Here is a 21,596-nt window from a genome sequence, read left to right on the forward strand (position 1 = left end):
TATTTTTTCAGAGCTGGATGCAGATAAAAATTATTTTAATTTGCAACCTGATGGAGGTCAGTATAGATGGACTAATAGAGAAAGTCCCACACACTGCTAGAAGGCCAAATATTTTTTCAGAGCTGGATGCAGATAAAAATTATTTTTAATTTGCAACTTGATGGAGGTCAGTATAGATGGACTAATAGAGAAAGTCCCACACACTGCTAGAAGGCCAAATATTTTTTCAGAGCTAGATGCAGAAAAAAATTATATTCAGCTTGCAACCTGATGGAGGTCAGTATAGATGGACTAATAGAACAAGTCCCACACACGGCTAGAAGCCCAAATATTTTTTCAGAGGTAGATGCAGATAAAAATTAATTTTAATTTGCAACCTGATGGAGGTCAGTATAGATGGACTAATAGAGAAAGTCCCACACACTGCTAGAAGGCCAAATATTTTTTCAGAGCTAGATGCATACAAAAAATTATTTTCAGTTTGCAACCTGATGGAGGTCAGTATAGATGGACTAATAGAACAAGTCCCACACACAGCTAGAAGCCCAAATATTTTTTCAGAGGTAGATGCAGAAAAAAATTATATTCAGTTTGCAACCTGATGGAGGTCTGTATAGATGGATTAATACAACAAGTCCCACACACAGCTAGAAGCCCAATATTTTTTCAGAGGTAGATGCAGAAAAAAAATATATTCAGTTTGCAACCTGATGGATGTCAGTATAGATGGACTAATAGAACAAGTCCCACACACAGCTAGAAGCCCAAATATTTTTTCAGAGGTAGATGCAGAAAAAAATGATATTCAGTTTGCAACCTGATGGAGGTCTGTATAGATGGATTAATAGAACAAGTCCCACACACAGCTAGAAGCCCAATATTTTTTCAGAGGTAGATGCAGAAAAAAAATATATTCAGTTTGCAACCTGATGGAGGTCAGTATAGATGGACTAATAGAGAAAGTCCCACACACTGCTAGAAGGCCAAATATTTTTTCAGAGCTAGATGCAGAAAAAAATTATATTCAGTTTGCAACCTGATGGAGGTCAGTATAGATGTGTGGGGGTCGTGATGACATTCCACTCGTCCTCCAGTCACTCCAAATTCAAACTATGAGCATGGGTCAACCATTCAAAGAATGAGTCAGACAACAAGCTGGTTCAAACTCAGAGCATGCTCAGAAGGCTACTACAGACAACGTCCTCAGCAATGTTCTGTGTTTATTCCTACATACACAAAACTAAATACACTACATAATGGGGAGGGGGAAGGGGTTGTCCGGGGCGGGGTAAGCCATGAAAGTCCAGTGTCTGGCCACTCCTGATTGGTCCACATCTCCTTATCTCAGTCTCTGGGCAGATATTGCAGCCGTCAGCTTATAATCTTGTTTCGTTTCTCTGAAATAAGTCTTGGCAACACTGGAACTGTCTTAGTTTAAGTTTCGATTTGAGTATTACGTAGCAAGAAAAGCTTATTGTTATATGACACAAAATGGTGATTAGTACATTAGCAAAAAAGCGTATAAAAGTTACAAAAGTATAAAAATTACAAATATATATATTCTCTTTTACCCTGACATTCCCCCCTAAACACTAAGCTTTCCCTTGCTTCGGGGCCTTTGAGACTGTCCATGTGTGGGGAGAGGGGAGGTGGATTTCTTCACCCAATCATCTTAGAAGCTGCCCCCTTATGGGACGCCCCCAGACAATCGAGCCCTATCCTGGATAACACATGGAGTTCTCCCATCTGATCCTAAACTGAATCTTTCAATTGGACTTTGTCATGGGGGGGCTGGTCAGGCTTGTTCAAAAGAGTGTATTTTTCCATATCTTCTCTTGATTCAGAAAGGTCCCGGAGGTTGGGACAGCATTGGTTATATTTTTCCTGTATAAGGGGACTATGCAGCACAGGACCACCAGGCCCAATACTAGTAGACCTCCCATTACTAGACAAACTTGTTGGAGGAATCCCTTGAGCCCTCCCAACCATCCTGAGAAGAAGGAGGTATCTACCCCTGTGTGGTAGCTGTCCACCCTGGGACAGACAGTAAGCATATGGAAAGGATATAGAAGAAGGTAGTCATCTTTTATAGACTCGTTCTGTCTCTCTTGCAGTGGGAGGCGTGAATCCAGGTGCTCTTGCCCTCAAGCTTCAGAGCCGTCGGGGTGGTGAGAAACACAGTGTACGGTCCCTCGAACCGCGGCTGGAGGCAGTCTTTCCGGACAAACTTCTTCACATACACTAGATCGCCTGGGATGAAATCATGTACTGCATCACCTGTAGATTCTGGGAGAGAAGCAGATACTGGAGAGCGGGTGTTAGTCAATTCTCTAGACAAAACAATCACAAATTTTACCACTCTATCATGTGTTTCAGACAACTCTTGGGGCCTAATCTCTCCTATCTTGGGTGGGGTCCCAAACAAAATTTTTATAGGGAGTCAGCCCATGTTTGGCCTGAGGAGTGTGTGTGATATGATACAATACTATGGGGAGTAGGTCGGGCCAGGGGAGGGGATGATCTTAGGTCATTTTCAAGAGCTGGGTCTTGAGTGTGGAATTCATTCTCTCCACTTTGCCTGAACTGGCAGGATGGTATGGAGTGTGGAGGCCCAAATCTGTTCCCAACATGTTCCAGAGTTCTTCGTAGATATTTGCTGTGAAAGCTGGTCCTTGGTCCGATTCTATAACTTGGGGAACTCCAAATCTGCAGGCAATTTCGGTGATCAGTTTCTTGGCTGTGACTTTAGCAGTCATGTTGACAACCGGGTAGGCCTCGGGCCAGGCTGAGAACATATCCACGGCTACCAAAACGTACTCCTATTTTCCTGCTTTAGGCATTTGGATATGGTCGACTTGTATTCTCTGTCAAGGGTAGTCTGGTTTAGCCAGGTGTTTAAGAGGGACCCGTGCCGTACACGTTGGGTTGCAGGTAGCGCAGACAGAGCAGGATTTTGAGTACGCAGTCACAGTGGAAGAGATTCCGGGTGCAAAGTACAGTTTCTTGATACATGCCAAGGCTTGATTCTTTCCTCTGTGTGTAGGCCCGTGAGCCCATGCTGCCACAGCTGAATACATGCGTCTAGGCAAGCAAGGCTTCCCATCCACTTGGTAAAGAGTCGAGTTGACCTTTGAATCTTTGCGACTTGCCAGCACGGCTCCTGCCGCTTTCCATTGCTTGACTTCTTCAGTGGGGGGTCTTCCTTTGTTCCTCACACAATTTTTCTTCAGGCATCTTGACCCCCCTGGATTCCACTCGTGTCTCCGCTGGACTTGTATGGTCTTCCGCCGGCTGTTCTTTGGCTCTTGCTCTAGTGAGCGCCACAGCTACGGTTTGCAGGGTCTCCCCCATCCCTTCTTCCTTTTCCTGCCACTTTGATGACACATTCTCCACTGCTGCAGTCTTGGCTGCTTGGTCAGCTAGGTGGTTGCCCCTGGCTTCTCTGGATTCTAGTCTTCCATGAGCCTTGACCTTGATAACAGCAACCTGAATGGGTAGTTCCAGGGCCTTCATTAGGGCCTTAATCCATGAGGCATGTTTCACTGGTGTACCTGCAGCTGTGATGAATCCTCTAGACTTCCACAAGAGTCCAGAACCATTGCAAATTCCATGTCCATACCTGGAATCGGTATATATATATTCTCCTTTGTTCCTGCTGCCAGGTGGCAGGCCTCTGTGAGAGCCACAAGTTCAGCTTCTTGTGCAGACATGTATGGTGGTAGAGCTTCAGCCTTGAGGACTGTTAGGTCTGTTGTGACAGCATATCCCATGTGGAACTTCCCTTGAGGGTCTGCGAGACGGGATCCATCAGTCCATAGGTGCAAGGCAGGGTCTGCGAGCGGATGTGCCACCATATTCTCTGGAGCAGAAATCTCTTCCTGCAAAATTTTTATACAATCATGAGGTTCCACCAATGGACCTTCACCCTCTTCACCTTCCCCCCTAGAAGGTGGAAACAAAGTGGCAGGATTGATAGTCAGAAATCTGGTAAATGTTATATTGGATGGCAACAATAGGGAACACTGCAGCCGCAGGTGTCTTTGGTTGGTTAGATGTTTCGGAGATGTTTGTTGCAGAACAGCTGAGAGATCATGGCCGGCCTGTATAACTAGATCATATCCAAGGATGATATCAGCTGACTTGTCAAAAAGGATGTGAGCAGCGTGGACCGCCTTAAGGCACGTGGGGGCAGTTCGGGCGACAGGGTCCAGGCGGGCTGAGTAGTAGCCCAAAGGCCGATACTTAAGATCATAGCGTTGTGCTAGAACTCCAGAGGCATGACCCTCCGATTCCGAGACAAAAAGATGAAATGGCTGAGTATAGTCTGGTAAGCCCAAGGCCGGGGCAGAGACAACAGCCTGTTTAAGGCGGTCAAAACATAGTCTGTGTTGATGAGAAACACGTGAATCTTCAGCATGAAGCCAAACTGAGCCTTCATTCTTGAGACAGTCGTACAGAAATTGCATGAGCTTTGAGGCATCAGGGATCCATTGCCTTCAGTAAGTGATGAGGCCAAGGAAAGTCTGCATAGCGGAATAGGTGGTTGGGAAGGTGATATCCATGATGGCTTGTTTTCTTTCTTCAGTCAGATATTTAGTACCTTGTGATAAACAATATCCGAGGAAAATGACCTTGGGCAGACACCATTGGACTTTGCCTTTTGAGACTTTACAGTTAGCTGAGTGAAGAAACCAGAGAAGGGATGCTGACATCTCTGGCAAATTTTCTTCAGTGCCACAGAGTAAAAGATCATCCACATACTGTAGAAGGGTGACCTGAGGGTTCTCTTGAACCCATAGCTCCAGAATAGACTTCATAGAATGAGTGAATTGGTTAGGAGAGTTCTGGGCTCCTTGTGGAGTCCTGGTCCATGTAAACTGTGCTCCTTGAAAGGTGAAGGCAAAAAAAAAACCACGAATCTTCATGTAAGGGTATACTGAAGAAGGTGTTGGCCAGATCTAACACCGTAAACAAAATTGCCATTGGAGGCACCTGAGACAAAAGGGTGTTTGGGTTGGGTACCACTGGAGTTTCTAAAATGGTAGCTGCATTGACGGCTCTGAGATCCTGAACCAACCGGTATCTTGGAGACTCTCCCGGAACGGTTTTCTTTTTTTACAGGAAAGAGGGGTGTATTGTATGGAGATACACATCTGACAAGGACTCCTGATTCCAGGAGGGAAGCGATTTGGGTACCCAAGCTTTGTTCTTGTGCAGCCTTGAGGGGGTATTGTGGCAACCGTGGGTACCTGTGTCCAGGCTTGAGGTGTACTCGGACCGGGGGAACCTGCAGGAGGCCGACGTCCTCTGGCCCACTGGACCACAGAGAGTGAGGGAACTGTGAGGTATCAAGAAGAGTGTGAGGTTGTATGGTCATCATCATGAGAGGGAAGGCTTTAAGAACACAGCGGTCTTCAGTCCCTTGTTTGGAATGAGGGTCCCGCAAAAGAAGCTCCATACCATGGTTTCCGAAGGTAATTGTTGCCTTCATCCGCTCTAAGAGATTGGCTCCCAACAGGTTGACAGGGCAAGTTTCAGAGACCAAGAATCTTGTGAGTACTCCGATGAACGGTCCTGCAGACACAGGGACTGTGAGTGGAGAGGAAATATGTTGGCCTTCCACCCCAACACAGGTGAAGGTATCCGGTGATAGGGATACAGAAGGAGTGAGCTGTGCAGAGAAAATGACAGATGTGGCCGTCCCAGTGTCCACCAGGAACTCCAGTGGTTGATGGTCCACCTGGTTGTGTGGACCATCACGGAACGACCGGTCATGGTACTATCTGCGGGTTGGACAGTCTCTGAGGATGTGGTCAAGGCTACCACACTTCCAACACAGCATACGTCCTCCAGAATCACGAGATTGTCTTCTGTTTCTAGATGGTCTCTTGTCATCTCTTCTGTCTTATTTTCTATATGTGGGAGGAGTATTATCACCTGTGCCTTTAACCATTACCCACTTGATTCCATGTTGGTTGCCAGGGGGTGGGTAGCTTTTATGAGCTTGATATACCATGGCAGGAGTGGCTTTCTTCCTTGGCTTAATATCCTTTTCCATTTTTAGCATTGATTTTTGGAAAGTTTTAACGATGTCCACCGCGTCGTTGAAAGAAAAGGAACGAATCTCGGGCCGTACTCTCAGGACTTCATCTCTGAGAGCGTCTTGTAGGCCATCTACTAGGGCCTGAACCAACAGGACGGCCTGCGTCTTGACGTGAGGACTGTATCCGAGATCCTCAAAATGCATGCTGAGTCTTGCAGCATATCTTTCCACAGATTTATCAGGGTCTTGTTGAACATCTTGTACAGACCCAGATTGATCTGACAAGCGATCCTGAGCCCAGGCCTTTAACTGTTTCATGTATTCTAGGCCAGATTCATACGTACTAAGAGATCCTGCTTTTGTGGAATCCATGGCCTTTTGAAAGCTCTCCGTTTTCGGCTAAGTGAGCCTGGTATTCTGCAGCCAGAGTAGAACCAGCAGCAAGGGAAATTTTGCGAGCCAATCCTCCAACATGGCTCATACAGGTGTTTGCAGGGTTGACTATGGCCCCCACCCGATGTGTAAGGATGTCACCATAGCCTATTGACAGAGTGACAGGGCGTCCTGATGGGTCTACTAGATTACGGGAGCGGCAGGGGTCCGAAACTTCTGTGAGGCTGGGGGGGGGGTATTCTGTCAGCAGTTGCTTGGAGTAAGGGCCGGAGTATGGGTAATGAATGTGGGGTGGAGGATGCCATAGGAGACGTATGGGGTAAAGGAGGGAGGGCTGGAGTATCTTGAGCCCATCCCTCCTCTGGCTCCGTATCGTCTTGAGTAACAGTATGTTGGCGGAGGGAGAGCAGTCTGGCCTGAAATTCTGGGGAGTTGAGGAGGATATCCCCAGGGTTGTGAGTGACTCCCATAGGAAACAGAAGGAGCGCCTCAGCATCGTGGACTGGAGCAGAGGGTGTCACATTAGTTTCAGATGGGTGCTCTGGGACTGCGGGCTTTTTCACCTGTGCTGGTGGCTGGTAATATACACCGGACGGATCTAGTAGTGGATATAGGCCGGATTGGGGCTTTCCGGGCCTCCCACAACAAGTAAGAGGTGTAGCAAGATGGCCGTTGGAGGGAGGAGGTGGGAGTGGGGGTGGGATTATTCTTGGGGGCAGGCTGGGCATCGTGCCATGGGCGGCCCGCCCAGAGTGGGTTTTGCTCTCCACACACCCGACACGTCCACCCTTCCGGTGATTTGGCGTCGGCGCCATTATAGGGTGGTGACTGAGGGCTCAGTGTAGTGACAGGCATCAAAGGTGCAACGGCCATTTTTGGGGGCACATAACAAATCACATTCTGCAGCTTTCATGTATCCGAACAAAGGCTCGGCATTCTCTGTTCCCCCCTGCACCATCTACCTTTTTCCAGCCTTCAGACTTCAAATCACTCGCTACTCTAAAATGTGCTTGAGCCTGGTGCAGAAGTCCTAAATCACTCAACTTTCCCTTTCTCTGTGTAACACATTCTTTCTACACTGAAAACTAAAGCCTGCCTGTACTGGATAAGCTTATCATGTTATACAAATTCCTAACATTCTTCTTGCCTTCTTGCCTTCCCGTAACTCCACTAATTGGCTTAACTCCTACAGCAGCATTCCGCAACTTACGAGATCTTTCAAATTTGAATATACGCAACATTTTCTTATAGAATGCAATGATCTGTCGCGACTCAGATCACTGGTGCAGTCCACAGGTCGCCACTCCTCAGTGTAGAGCACACCTCAATACACTGATGAGATAGAGAGACACCTCAATCTAACTCCTTTCCTAGCCTTGAATGGCGACTTTACAGTGCGACTCACCACGGCACCCTGACTACAGGTCACCACCCGTCAGTGTAGAGACACCTCAATACACTGATGAGATAGAGAGACACCTCAATCTATCTCCTTTCCTACCACAGCACCACCCGACAGTGTAGAGACACCTCAATACACTGTTTCCTAACCTTGACTTTACAGCAGTCTCTGTGTTAGACGAAGAGCACTCCTCAATTCGTCACAGATTCTTTCTCCCTTACACTACAATTCAGGAATGCTTTGAAACTTCGACTATCAGTTACGGGAGGCAGCTATCTAAGAAAAGTACAGTGACCGGGGGAGGAGGAGGTGGTGTTCACACGAGCACGCGCAGGCATGCGACGTCACTCGTTTTAACACTTGCTGGTTCAGGACGTGGTGCGGGACGCCTGAGGTCTCACCACTCGACCGATCACCCACCCAGATCCAACCTGACAACCCAACAGGAACCGCTGCGGCTGACACACAGGCAAGTGAGACATATAAAATACATCTCAACTTACCGTGTTCGATGGAGGTTGATCAGGCCTCAAATTCAGCCACCGCGGTCACCACCAGGGAAGTCAGCAATATGGGTCCCGGAGGGCGGCGTACCGCTAACCACGCCACATGTTGAGCGCCATTTGTGGGGGTCGTGATGACATTCCACTCGTCCTCCAGTCACTCCAAATTCAAACTATGAGCATGGGTCAGCCATTCAAAGAATGAGTCAGACAACAAGCTGGTTCAAACTCAGAGCATGCTCAGAAGGCTACTACAGACAACGTCCTCAGCAATGTTCTGTGTTTATTCCTACATACACAAAACTAAATACACTACATAATGGGGAGGGGAAAGGGGTTGTCCGGGGCGGGGTAAGCCATGAAAGTCCAGTGTCTGGCCACTCCTGATTGGTCCACATCTCCTTATCTCAGTCTCTGGGCAGATATTGCAGCCGTCAGCTTATAATCTTGTTTCGTTTCTCTGAAATAAGTCTTGGCAAACACTGGAACTGTCTTAGTTTAAGTTTCGATTTGAGTATTACGTAGCAAGAAAAGCTTATTGTTATATGACACAAAATGGTGATTAGTACATTAGCAAAAAAGCGTATAAAAGTTACAAAAGTATAAAAGTTACAAATATATATATTCTCTTTTACCCTGACAGATGGACTAATAGAACAAGTCCCACACACTGCTAGAAGCCCAAATATTTTTTCAGAGCTAGATGCAGAAAAAAATTATATTCAATTTGCAACCTGATGGAGGTCAGTATAGATGGACTAATAGAATGATGCTATGCCCAAAAGATTTTACTTCACTAGCTGCAGTAAAAAAATTGGTATTCTATACACAGGTGGTATATCTTGCAACACAGATAGGCTACTCCACTGACTAACACACTCTGCAATAGGCCAAAAAGGATTAGCTTTGCTAGATTCAGCCAAATGCTGTGAAAAAAACTTGCACAGCACTGGCACAGACCTGCCTGGCAAAAACTGTTAGGAACTGATGTAACCTAGTCCTAAAAAGGACTGCAATTACAATTAGTCTTTACTCCCACAATCTATCTATTTAAGAGCACAGACCTGCCTGATAAAAGTCGTAGGAAATGCTGCAACCTAGTCCTTAAAAGGACTGCAATCACAACTATTCCCTACTCCCAAGCTATCTGTAGATTTGTGCGAAAATTGGCTTGAAATTAACAAGGTATAGCGCACACAGCAACAGCGGTGCCGTCTAACACGCAGCTGCAGCAGTGAGAAAATGGTGGCGACGGGGAAAATGGCTTGGTCTTATAGGGCAAGGACATGTGACATACACTGCAAATGACACATGCCCTTGCTTGTGTGAAAAAAGCACTTCGCTCCGTGTGTGCGCTGCTGATAGGCTGACAGATTGCACCTCCCCACTGTAAATGCGGGAAAGAGAAAAAAAAATGGAGATCTTCATTATTCCTGCAGAGATCCATCCCCTGCCCCTCCCCCCACCCCGCTGTACACTCAAACTGCGTATTAACATTAATTTTCATCATTACTGAGAAAAAATCCAGTTATGATTTTGGTGCACGAACAGTTATCGAACATAACCTCGAACAGCCGAATTTTTCTCAAATCGTTCGTGTTCGCCGAACGGCTCGAACACCGCCCAAAACAGCTCGAATTTGAGATTGGCGAACAGTTCGAGTAGAACAACGCTCATCTCTACTCAGAAGGACTGTTAATTCAGATGGATATTATAGATATATGTTGTGGAATACCTATACTAACTCTAAACAAGCAAAACTCTCCCTGACGCAGCAGCACCTCTCCCTACCCTGCCTGATTCTGGGGTAGACTGTGACAAGCATGGTGGCGCTAGGTCTTATATACACCTGATGATGCTGTGCGGCCAACCAATCACTTTAATGCCACAACCAACATGGCTACGACATTACAGTGTGTGGCAGGCAATCCCTGCAAGTTCATTAGCTCTCAAAAGAGCGCCAAACATGCAGGGAGGGAACCCGAGCTCCCGCCGACCAACCAGGACATACTCACAGAGCGCCGAGCATCTCGAGCAGTGAGACGCTCGGGCAAGTACCACTCCTCATGAGCAAACTGCTCCAAAAATGCTCAATAGGATTTAGGTCAGGGCTCATAGAAGGCCACTTCAGAATAGTCCAATGTTTTCCTCTTAGCCATTCTTGGGTGTTTTTAGCTGTGTTTTTTGGGTCATTATTCTGTTGCAAGAACCATGACCTGCGACTGAGACCAAGCTTTCTGACACTGGGCAGCACATTTCTCTCTAGAATCCCATGATAGTCTTGAGATTTCATTGTACCCTGCACTGATTCAAAACACCCTGTGCCAGATGCAGCAAAGCAGCCCCAGAACATAACAAAGCCTCCTCCATGTTTCACAGTAGGGACAGTGATCTTTACTTGATATGCTTAATTTTTCCGTCTGTGAACATAGAGCTCATGTGCCTTGCCAAAAACTTCCATTTTTGTCTCATCTGTCCATAGGACATTCCCCCAGAAGCTTTGTGGCTTGTCAACATGTAGTTTGACAAATTTCAGTCTGGCTTTTTTATGATTTTTTTTTCAACAATGGTGTTCTCCTTGGTCATCTCCCATGAAGTCCACTTTGGATCAAACAACAACGGATGGTGCGATCTGACACTGATGTTCCTTAAGCTTGAAGTTCACCTTTAATCTCTTTAGAAGTCATCCTGGGCACTTTAGTTACGATTCATATTATCTGTCTCTTTGATTTGTCATCAATTTTCCTCCTGCGGCCACATACATGGAGATTGGCTACAGTCCCATGGATCTTAAATTTCTGAATAATATGTACAACTGTAGGCACAGGAATATCAAGCTGCTTGGAGATGGTCTTATAACCTTTACCTTTAACATGCTTGTCTATAATTTTTTTTCTAATCTCCTGAGACAACTCTTTCATTTGCTTCCTCTGGTCCATGTTGAGTGTGGAACACACCATGTCACCAAACAGCACAGTGAGTATCTGTAGCCCTATATACAGGCCCACTGACTGATTACAAGATTGTAGACACCCGTGATGCTAATTAGTGGGCACAACTTGATTTAACATGTCCCTTTTGTCACATTATTTTCAGGGGTACCATCATTTCTCTCCAGGCCTATTTCAAGAGATTATTTTTTTTAAAAAATCTGTGGAAGCAGGGCTGAAAAGCAATGTCTGACTATCATTTGTTCATTTTTATAGATTTTTAATTTATTACTTTTGTCAGATTCAAGTTATTTCTGTGACGATTGTGAGTTTTTCTTTCATTAAACGAGGGGTACCAACAATTTTGACCACGTGTGTGTGTGTGTGTATATACAGTACAGACCAAAAGTTTGGACACACCTTCTCATTTAAAGATTTTTCAGTATTTTCATGACTTTGAAAATTATACATTCACACTGAAGGCATCAAAACTATGAATTAATACATGAAGAATTATATACTTAACAAAAAAGTGTGAAACAACTGAAAATATGTCTTATATTCTAGGTTCTTCAAAGTAGCCACCTTTTGCTTTGATGACTGCTTTGCACACTCTTGGCATTCTCTTGATGAGCTTCAAGAGGTAGTCACCGGAAATGGTTTCCACTTTACAGGTGTGCCCTGTTAGGTTTAATAAGTGGCATTTCTTGCCTTATAAATGGGGTTGGGACCATCAGTTGTGTTGTACAGAAGTCAGGTGGATACGCAGCTGATAGTCCTACTGAATAGACTGTTAGAATATGTATTATGGCAAGAAAAAAGCAGCTAAGAAAAGAAAATCGAGTGGCCATCATTACTTTAAGAAATGAAGGTCAGTCAGTCCGAAAAATTGGGAAAACTTTGAAAGTGTCCCCGAGTGCAGTTGCAAAAACCATCATGCGCTACAAAGAAACTGGCTCACATCAGGACCGCCCTAGGAAAGTAAGACCAAGAGTCACCTCTGCTTCTGAGGATAAGTTTATCTGAGTCACCAGCCTCAGAAATCGCAGGTTAACAGCAGCTCAGATTAGAGACCAGGTCAATGCTACACAGAGTTCTAGCAGCAGACACATGTCTACAACAACTGTTAAGAGGAGACTTTGTGCAGCAGGCCTTCATGGTAAAATAGCTTCTAGGAAACCACTGCTAACGACAGGCAACAAGCAGAAGGGACTTGTTTGGGCTAAAGAACACAAGGAATGGACATGAGACCAGTGGAAATCTGTGCTTTGGTCTGATGAGTCCAAATTTGAGATCTTTGGTTCCAACCATCGTGTCTTTGTGCGACTCAGAATAGGTGAACGGATTGACTCTGCATGCCTGGTTCCCACCATGAAGAATGGAGGAGGAGGTGTGATGGTGTGGGGGTGCTTTGCTGGTGACACTGTTGGGGATTAATTCAAAATTGAAGGCATACTGAACCAGCATGGCTACCACAGCATCTTGCAGCGGCATGCTATTCCATCCGGTTTGCGTTTAGTTGGACCATCATTTATTTTTCAACAGGACAATGACCGCAAACACACCTCCAGGCTGTGCAAGGGCTATTTGACCAAGAGGGAGAGTGATGGGGTGCTACGCCAGATGACCTGGCCTCCACAGACATATTTTCAGTTGTTTCACACTTTTTTGTTAAGAATATAATTCCACATGTGTTAATTCATAGTTTTGATGCCTTCAGTGTGAATGTACAATTTTCATCGTCATGAAAATACAGAAAAATCTTTAGTTGAGAAGGTGTATCCAAACTTTTGGTCTGTACTGTATATATACACACACACACGTGGTCAAAATTGTTGGTACCCCTCGTTTAATGAAAGAAAAACTCACAATCACTTTTGGTCTGTACTCTGTGTGTGTGTGTATATATATATATATATATACAGTACAGACCAAAAGTTTGGACACACCTTCTCATTTAAAGATTTTTCTGTATTTTCATGACTATGAAAATTGTACATTCACACTGAAGGCATCAAAACTATGAATTAACACATGTGGAATTATATACTTAACAAAAAATTGTGAAACAACTGAAAATATGTCTTATATTCTAGGTTGTTCAAAGTAGCCACCTTTGGTTTGATGACTGCTTTGCACACTCTTGGCATTCTCTTGATGAGCTTCAAGAGGTAGTCACTGGAAATGGTTTTCACTTCACAGGTGTGCCCTGTCAGGTTTAGTAAGTGGAATTTCTTGCCTTATAAATGGGGTTGGGGCCATCAGTTGTGTTGTGCAGAAGTCAGGTTGATACACAGCTGATAGTCCTACTGAATACTGTTAGAATTTGTATTATGGCAAGAAAAAAGCAGCTAAGTAAAGAAAAACGAGTGGCCATCATTACTTTAAGAAATGGAGGTCAGTCAGTCTGAAAAATTGGGCAAACTTTGAAAGTGTCCCCAAGTGCAGTTGCAAAAACCATCAAGCACTACAAAGAAACTGGCTCACATGAGGACCGCCCCAGGAAAGGAAGACCAAGAATCACCTCTGCTTCAGAGGATAAGTCACCAGCCTAAAAAATCGCAGGTTAACAGCCGCTCAGATTAGAGACCAGGTCAATGCCACACAGAGTTCTAGCAGCAGACACATCTCTACAACAACTGTTAAGAGGAGACTTTGTGCAGCAGGCCTTCATGGTAAAATAGCTGCTAGGAAACCACTGCTAAGGACAGGCAACAAGCAGAAGAGACTTGTTTTGGCTAAAGAACACAAGGAATGGACAATAGACCAGTGGAAATCTGTGCTTTGGTCTGATGAGTCCAAATTTGAAATCTTTGGTTATAATCACCGTGTCTTTGTGCGATGCAGAAAAGGTGAACGGATGGACTCTACATGCCTGGTTCCCACCGTCAAGCATGGAGGAGGAGGTGTGATGGTGTGGGGGTGCTTTGCTGGTGACACTGTTGGGGATTTATTCAAAATTGAAGGCATACTGAACCAGCATGGCTACCACAGCATCTTGCAGCGGCATGCTATTCCATCCGGTTTGCATTTAGTTTGACCATCATTTATTTTTCAACAGGACAATGACCCCAAACACACCTCCAGGCTGTGTAAGGGCTATTTGACCAAGAGGGAGAGTGATGGGGTGCTACGCCAGATGACCTGGCCTCCAGAGTCACCAGACCTGAACCTAATCGAGATGGTTTGGGGTGAGCTGGACCGCAGAGTGAAGGCAAAAGGGCCAACAAGTGCTAAGCATCTCTGGGAACTCCTTCAAGATTGTTGGAAGACCATTTCCGGTGACTACCTCTTGAAGCTCATCAAGAGAATGCCAAGAGTGTGCAAAGCAGTCATCAAAGCAAAAGGTGGCTACATTGAAGAACCTAGAATATAAGACATATTTTCAGTTGTTTCATACTTTTTTGTTAAGTATATAATTCCACATGTGTTATTTCATAGTTTTGATGCCTTCAGTGTGAATGTACAATTTTCATAGTCATGAAAATACAGAAAAATCTTTAAATGAGAAGGTGTGTCCAAACTTTTGGTCTGTACTGTATATATATATATATATATATATATATATATATATATATATACATATATGTGTATGCATGTAGATAGATACAGGTACATCTCACTAAATTAGAATATCATCAAAAAGTTAATTTATTTCAGTACTTCAATACAAAAAGTGAAACTCATATATTATATAGAGTCATTACAAAAGAGTGATCTATTTCAAGTGTTTATTTCTGTTAATGTTGATGATTATGGCTTACAGCCAATGAAAACACAAAAGTCATTATCTCAATAAATTAGAATACTTTATAACAGCTTGAAAAATGTTTTTAAATTCCGAAATGTTGGCCTACTGAAATGTATGTTCAGCAAATGCCATCAATACTTGGATGGGGCTCCTTTTGCATCAATTACTGCATCAATGCGGCGTGGCATGGAGGTGATCAGCCTGTGGCACTGCCGAGGTGTTATGGAAGCCCAGGTTGCTTTGATAACAGCCTTCAGCTCATCTGCATTGTTGTGTCTGGTGTCTCATCTTCTTCTTGACAATACCGCATAGATTCTCTATGGGGCTAAGGTCAGGTGAGTTTGCTGGCCAATCAAGCACAGTGATACTGTTGTTTTTAAACCAGGTATTGGTACTTATGGCAGTGTGGACCTGCTGGAGAATGAAATTTCCATCTCCAAAAAGCTTGTCGGCAGAGGGAAGCATGAAGTGCTCTAAAATTTCCTGGTAGACGGCTGTGCTGACTTTGGTCTTGATAAAACACAGTGGCCCTACACCAGCAGATGACATGGTTGACCAAACCATCACTGATTGTGGAAACTTCACACTAGACCTCGAGCAGCTTGAATTGTGTGCGTCTCCACTCTTCCTCTAAACTCTGGGACCTTGATTTCCAAATGAAAATTGGAACTCTGGGACCTTGTGGAGTGTGTCAATGACTGCCTTCTGGACATCTGTCAAGTCAGCAGTCTTCCCCATGATTGCGGAGCCTACTGAAACAGACTAAGGTACCTTTTTAAACCCTTAGGAAGCCTTTGCAGGTGTTTTTTGTTAATTATTTTAATTTACTGAGATAATGACTTTTGGGTTTTCATTGGCTGTAAGCAATAATCATTAACATTAACAGAAATAAACACTTGAAATAGATCACTCTGTTTGTAATGATTCTATATAATATATGAAGTTCACTTTTTGTATGGAAGAACATAAATAAATTAACTTTGTGATGATATTCTAATTTAGTGAGATGCACCTGTAGATAGATAGATAGATAGATAGATAGATCTCTAAATCTCATTCATTTTGGACAAGTTTAGTGAATAATTAAGTTTATTGTTAGTAAATAATATGAGTGTAACAGTAAAATAATTACTTGAACACCAATGTACTCTATGCAATGTTAATATAAAACTACAGCAACAAGCTACTTGACACTTAAGTATCTCATGCATTTTCTGGCTTTCTTGATGAAACATCCAGACATTCCTGGATCACTGTCAGGGTCCTTAGCTGTTAACAGGTGGCTTGCATTGCTAAATGTTTTTAAAACATGAACTCATTTTCAACATCTAGTATAAATGCGTGCCTATCTTAAGTATGTTGGCTGTAAATGAAAATTAACACCAGGGAGCATTAGAAAAATCTTATAAAATTGTCTGTACTATGTCCTTTACTCAGCATTTCATTTTACTCTAGTCATTTAATCTGACCTCTCAAGTTCTGGCTGTGATGTCTAAATAAATCTTCCCGTATTTTATATGTACCATGTACTAGTACATTTAAGTGGATTTGTTTATTTGTTCATTTTTTTCCTACTTCGTCAAAAATCTTTTACTATTTAACCTTACAACACATCTTTGAAAAGATCAACTCTGGATTTCTTTCCCCAGAGCCGTAGTGTGAACTAACTGAGCAGACACTTAAATTATTTTTTTTAATTCCCCTGAGTAGGCCTATTTCTATGAAAGAGACCTATAAAACAGAAAAAAATATCTTTCTCTTTAGGATGCTGCCCGGCTCTTTTCTTTTCGAATGATCTTTTTTATATGATCTTTATCTGTACTCCACACAACTTATAAGTATTTATACATAATATGTGATTATCTCATGTTATATTCATTGGATGGTTAATATTAGTTTGGGGATTCACTTGTTAATGAGTCCACAGTTTTGGACATAAAATGGGTGGTTCATTTCCAATTTTTAGCTTTATCATATGCTACAATAGAAATGTCTTGGTTTTCTTTGCTATTTTAAATGTCTTTAAACATATGTTTCTTGTTGTTCAATTTTCTTTGATTCTTTAATAAAAATTAGATTTTTGGATGTGCCCAGATTCTTGTGGGTGTATCTTCTGTCTTTTTCTTCTAAGTATACACTTCTACACCTTTTCCTGTGCTCTTCTTCTATATGCATTATTTTTCATGCAGCCCACAAAAGCCTCTTTGTCTATTGCTTGACTACCTTGTCCAAGTTTACTAGTCCTCTAATGAAAATTACAAAACGTAGCCCAGTAAGTGACACATCACTGGAATCAGTGTCTTTTTCTCTAGCCAATTCTGCTCTCTCAGATTAGGTTGCAAAAATCTGATGACAGATTCCCTTTAAATTATCATAACTGTTCCATTGGCAATATTTTGACCAAGTTATCCCCTGTCCAAAAGATGGATAATGTCTTACTGTTCGCTGTGGGGTGTGGGGAAGCATCACTGTGCCCTGGGAGTGTTAGTGGGAGGGGTGGAAAGGGTTCTTTCAGAGATCACTATTCACATATTCATAGCAGGTCTTTTACCCTAATTGTTTTATAGAAATCATGGAAAGAACAATGATATACATACTAAAGGTTATTTTTTAGGAAACTACTGAAAACTATCAGTTTACGTTTTCTTACAGTCTATGAGGAAACATAGCCTGGATGAAGACCATCGTTACATGATATGAATATGCAATCTCAATGAAGTTTCGAAATTAAACCCATGACCTTAGTGCAGTAAGGCAACAATACTAACCAATGCTGCCCAAAATCAGCTATCAGATCAAGCATTTACAATATATTGTATGTACAATATATGCCATAAATGTGTAACTAGTAAATTTGCCTTTAAGAAGAGCATAAACTTGTAATTTTTCAACCACTTATATTCTAAATCTCCTTCTGTCATATGCAACTTAAAATTTATATGCAAAAACAAGAGTACTCTTTTCCTTATGAGGAAAAAGAAATGCCTCCTCCAAAAAAAAGTCACATTATTAAACAGGAACTGTGACATTTTAACCCAAATGAATCTTACAAGTAGCATCTTCATTATTACAAATGTTTCCTGTCTGAGTTGTGAAGACTTCCATAGACATATGGTTGGTGCTGTTTTATCAGAAACTTCGGGAGGAACCAGTATCAGCTTCCTCTTGTTCCATGACCTGAACACCTGCATCCTGAATGGAAAAGAGCCAGCTTTATTTGAATGATAATTTCGTCAGAAACAGGAGTCATATCAGCATAACTTGAAATGTTGATTACGTACGTGAATAATTGACTTTTCTCCCCTAGTTTCCAGGCATTAAAACTGACATAAGTGAATAGAACAAAATGAACTTGTTTGAAATACAGGATGTTCTCCAAAAAGTGATGTTAGAAATAAAACAGAACATGGGAGATATATTAGTTTCACAAAACAGCAAGTATTTCTTCTAGAGAAATTATTTTAATAAACAACATATCTGATAATTATGGTTTTGGATGAATGAAGGAAACAAAGCATAAAATAACAAGATATTAGTTGTCTTCACTTTTATGTTAAAATTGAAGTATATTACTGGGGATCTTTCACCAAAAGCTGAAGTCAGTATACATTTCCACTAGCTCTGTGTGTGAAATGTTGTAGTAGGTGCCTACCTAATGAATGACCAAGTTAGAACTGTTATTTGTTAACAGCTCTCTGCTAAAGATTCAGTAATTTTATACTAACAGCATCCAGATAGGAGTTGTATTTATTAGATAGCTCTTTTATATTATTATAAAAAAAAACATAATTTTTGCTTTAGCCAAGTCACTATGATTTTGGTTGTCATAGAGAGACTTTGCTGAATTGAAAGAAAATATCTATAAAAAATTTTGCAAACCTAAAAAGGTGATAACAAAAAAAAAAAAATTAATGTCTTGACAGAAATATTTTCAAAGAATAAATCTTGTAAATATGTAACAAATAAATGAATGGAGTTGTGCTAATTTTCACAATAATTGGCCTTCCAATGTAAAAGATGTACACTACAGTGGGGGAAATAAGTATTTGATACACTGTCGATTTTGCAAGTTTTCCCATCTACAAAGAATGGAGAGGTCTGTAATTTTTATCGTAGGTACATGTCGACTCTGTGAGACAGAATCTAAAAAGAAAAAACAGAAAATCACATTGTATGATTTTTAAATAATTAAATTGCATTTTATTGCATGAAATAAGTATTTGATTACTTAGCAACCAGCAAGAATTCTGTCTCTCACAAACCTGTTAGTTTTTCTTTAAGAAGGAAGCCTACTCTGCACTCATTACCTGTATTATTTGCTCTTTTTTGAACTTGTTAACTGTATAAAAGACACCTGTCCACATAATTAATCACACTCCAACCTCTCCAACATGAACAAGACAAAAGAGCTGTCTAAGGACAGCAGGGACAAAATTGTAGACCTGCACAAGGCTGGGATGGGCTACAGGACAATAGGCAAGCAGCTTCGTGAGAAGGCCACAACTGTTGGCACAATTATTGGAAAATGGAAGAAACACAAGATAACTGTCAATCTTCCTTGGTCTGGGGTACCATGCAAGATCTCGTCTCATGGGGTAAGGATGATTCTAAGAAAGGTCAAGAATAAGCTCAGAACAACAAGGGAGGACCTGGTCAATGACCTGAAGAGAGCAGGGACCACAGTCTTAAACATTACCGTTAGTAACACACTATGTCATCATGAATTAAAATCCTGCAGGGCATGCCAGCACATGTCTAGGCCTGTTTGAAGTTCACCAATGACCATCTGGATGATCCAGAGGAGGCATGGGAGAAGGTCATGTGGTCAGATGATACCTAAATAGAACTTTTTGGTATCAACTCCACTCGCCGTATTTTGAGGAAGAAGGATGAATACGATGCCAAGAACACCATCCCAACCGTGAATCGTGGTGGGTGAAACATCATACTTTGGGGGTGCATTTCTGTAAAGGGGACAGGACGACTGCACCGTATTAAAGGGATGATGGGTGGGGTCATGTGATTTTGGCCAACAACCTTCTTCCCTCAGTAAGAGCATTGAAGATGGGTCGCAGCTGGGTCTTCAAGTATGACAATGACCCAAAACACACAGCCAGGGCAACTAAGGATTGGCTACATAAGAAGCATTTCAAAGTCCTGGAGTGGCCTTACAAGTCTCCAGGGCTGAACCCAATAGAAAATCTTTGGAACTCAATGTTTCCCAGCGATATCTCCGAAACCTGAAAGATCTGGAGAAGATCTGTATGGAGGAGTGGGCCAAAATCCCTGTTGCAGTGAGTGCAAACTTGGTTAAGAACTACAGGAAATGTCAAACCTCTGTAATTGCAAGTAAAGGTTTCTGTACCAAATATTAAGTTCTGTTTTTCTATTGTATCAAATGCTTATTTCATGCAATAAAATGCAAATTAGTTATGTAAAAATCATACAATGTGATTTTCTGGATTTTTTTTAAGATTCTGTCTCTCACAGTTGAAGTGTACCTACAATAAAAATTACAGCCCTCTTCATTCTTTGAAGCTGGGAAAACTTGCAAAATTGGCAGTGTATCAAATACTTATTTTCCATACTGTATCTAATGAAAGCACTAATAACTGCCTAAGTGTGGAGTGTAGAAACTATTTGACACTATATAGAGCTGCTAAAGGAGAGGGGCAATAATAATAAGAAGTTGCAGATTTTCCACAATCTCCAAAAGAAGTCTCTATTCCCGTGTAGATCCAGAATTTCCTTAGATTTTGATAGTCCATAATCTTCGGGTATAGAATTTGATAGTGTCCAGAGTATACAGTCCTGCATTGTTCACCATACTCAATCTTGCAGTGTCCTAATTTCCAACTTTAACCATGCTAGAACCTCTGTCCAAAGCAAAAGTGGCTAAAAAATCAGAAGAATATTGTATGTGTTTTAGAGGTAATGTCCTCCTTCCTCTGCTCCTGCATACTTGGCAATTTTATATCTGTAAGTAGAGACTTCTCAGGACCAATTATTGTCCAATCTTCAAGAAATTGATCCTTATAGTGAACTCAATAAGCATGTCACTGTTTAGCAGAGGTTTGTTCTTTCCAGCAGAGCTCTGTTTTTTGGATCTCCTGAGTTCACGTTAGCAAGCGACATCACTCACACCAAAGCGGCAGTTTTTTATCTCATGTCTGAGGAATTGTTAAGGGATGGGGCGATACAGACTTTTGCTTCATACAGAGGTCCCAGACTGATTACCATAGGAAATCCGGAAAGTAATGAGGGACTGCATATTCTGGAAACTTTGAAACTCTATACCCCAAAGATTATGACATGGAGACCTCTTTGCATGCAGGTACTAGTTGGATATTGCAGAACAACTACTATTTCTTACTAATACTGCCACTGTTCTTTAGCGGCTCCACATAGTGTCAGATAGTTCCTACACTTCACATTTACAGAGTTATTAGTATTTTGATTAGATGGTGTACATTCTATACATTAGAAGACCAATCATTGCAAAAATTCATTTATTCGTTGCTCTCCTACTTTTCATGCACATTGGGAGATACTGCAGGGTTGTTTTGCTGCTTTT

This window comes from Phyllobates terribilis, unplaced genomic scaffold (genome assembly GCF_046119375.1).
Source record: "Phyllobates terribilis strain yellow unplaced genomic scaffold, ASM4611937v1 Scaffold_11__3_contigs__length_659146591, whole genome shotgun sequence".
Taxonomy (NCBI): domain Eukaryota; kingdom Metazoa; phylum Chordata; class Amphibia; order Anura; family Dendrobatidae; genus Phyllobates; species Phyllobates terribilis.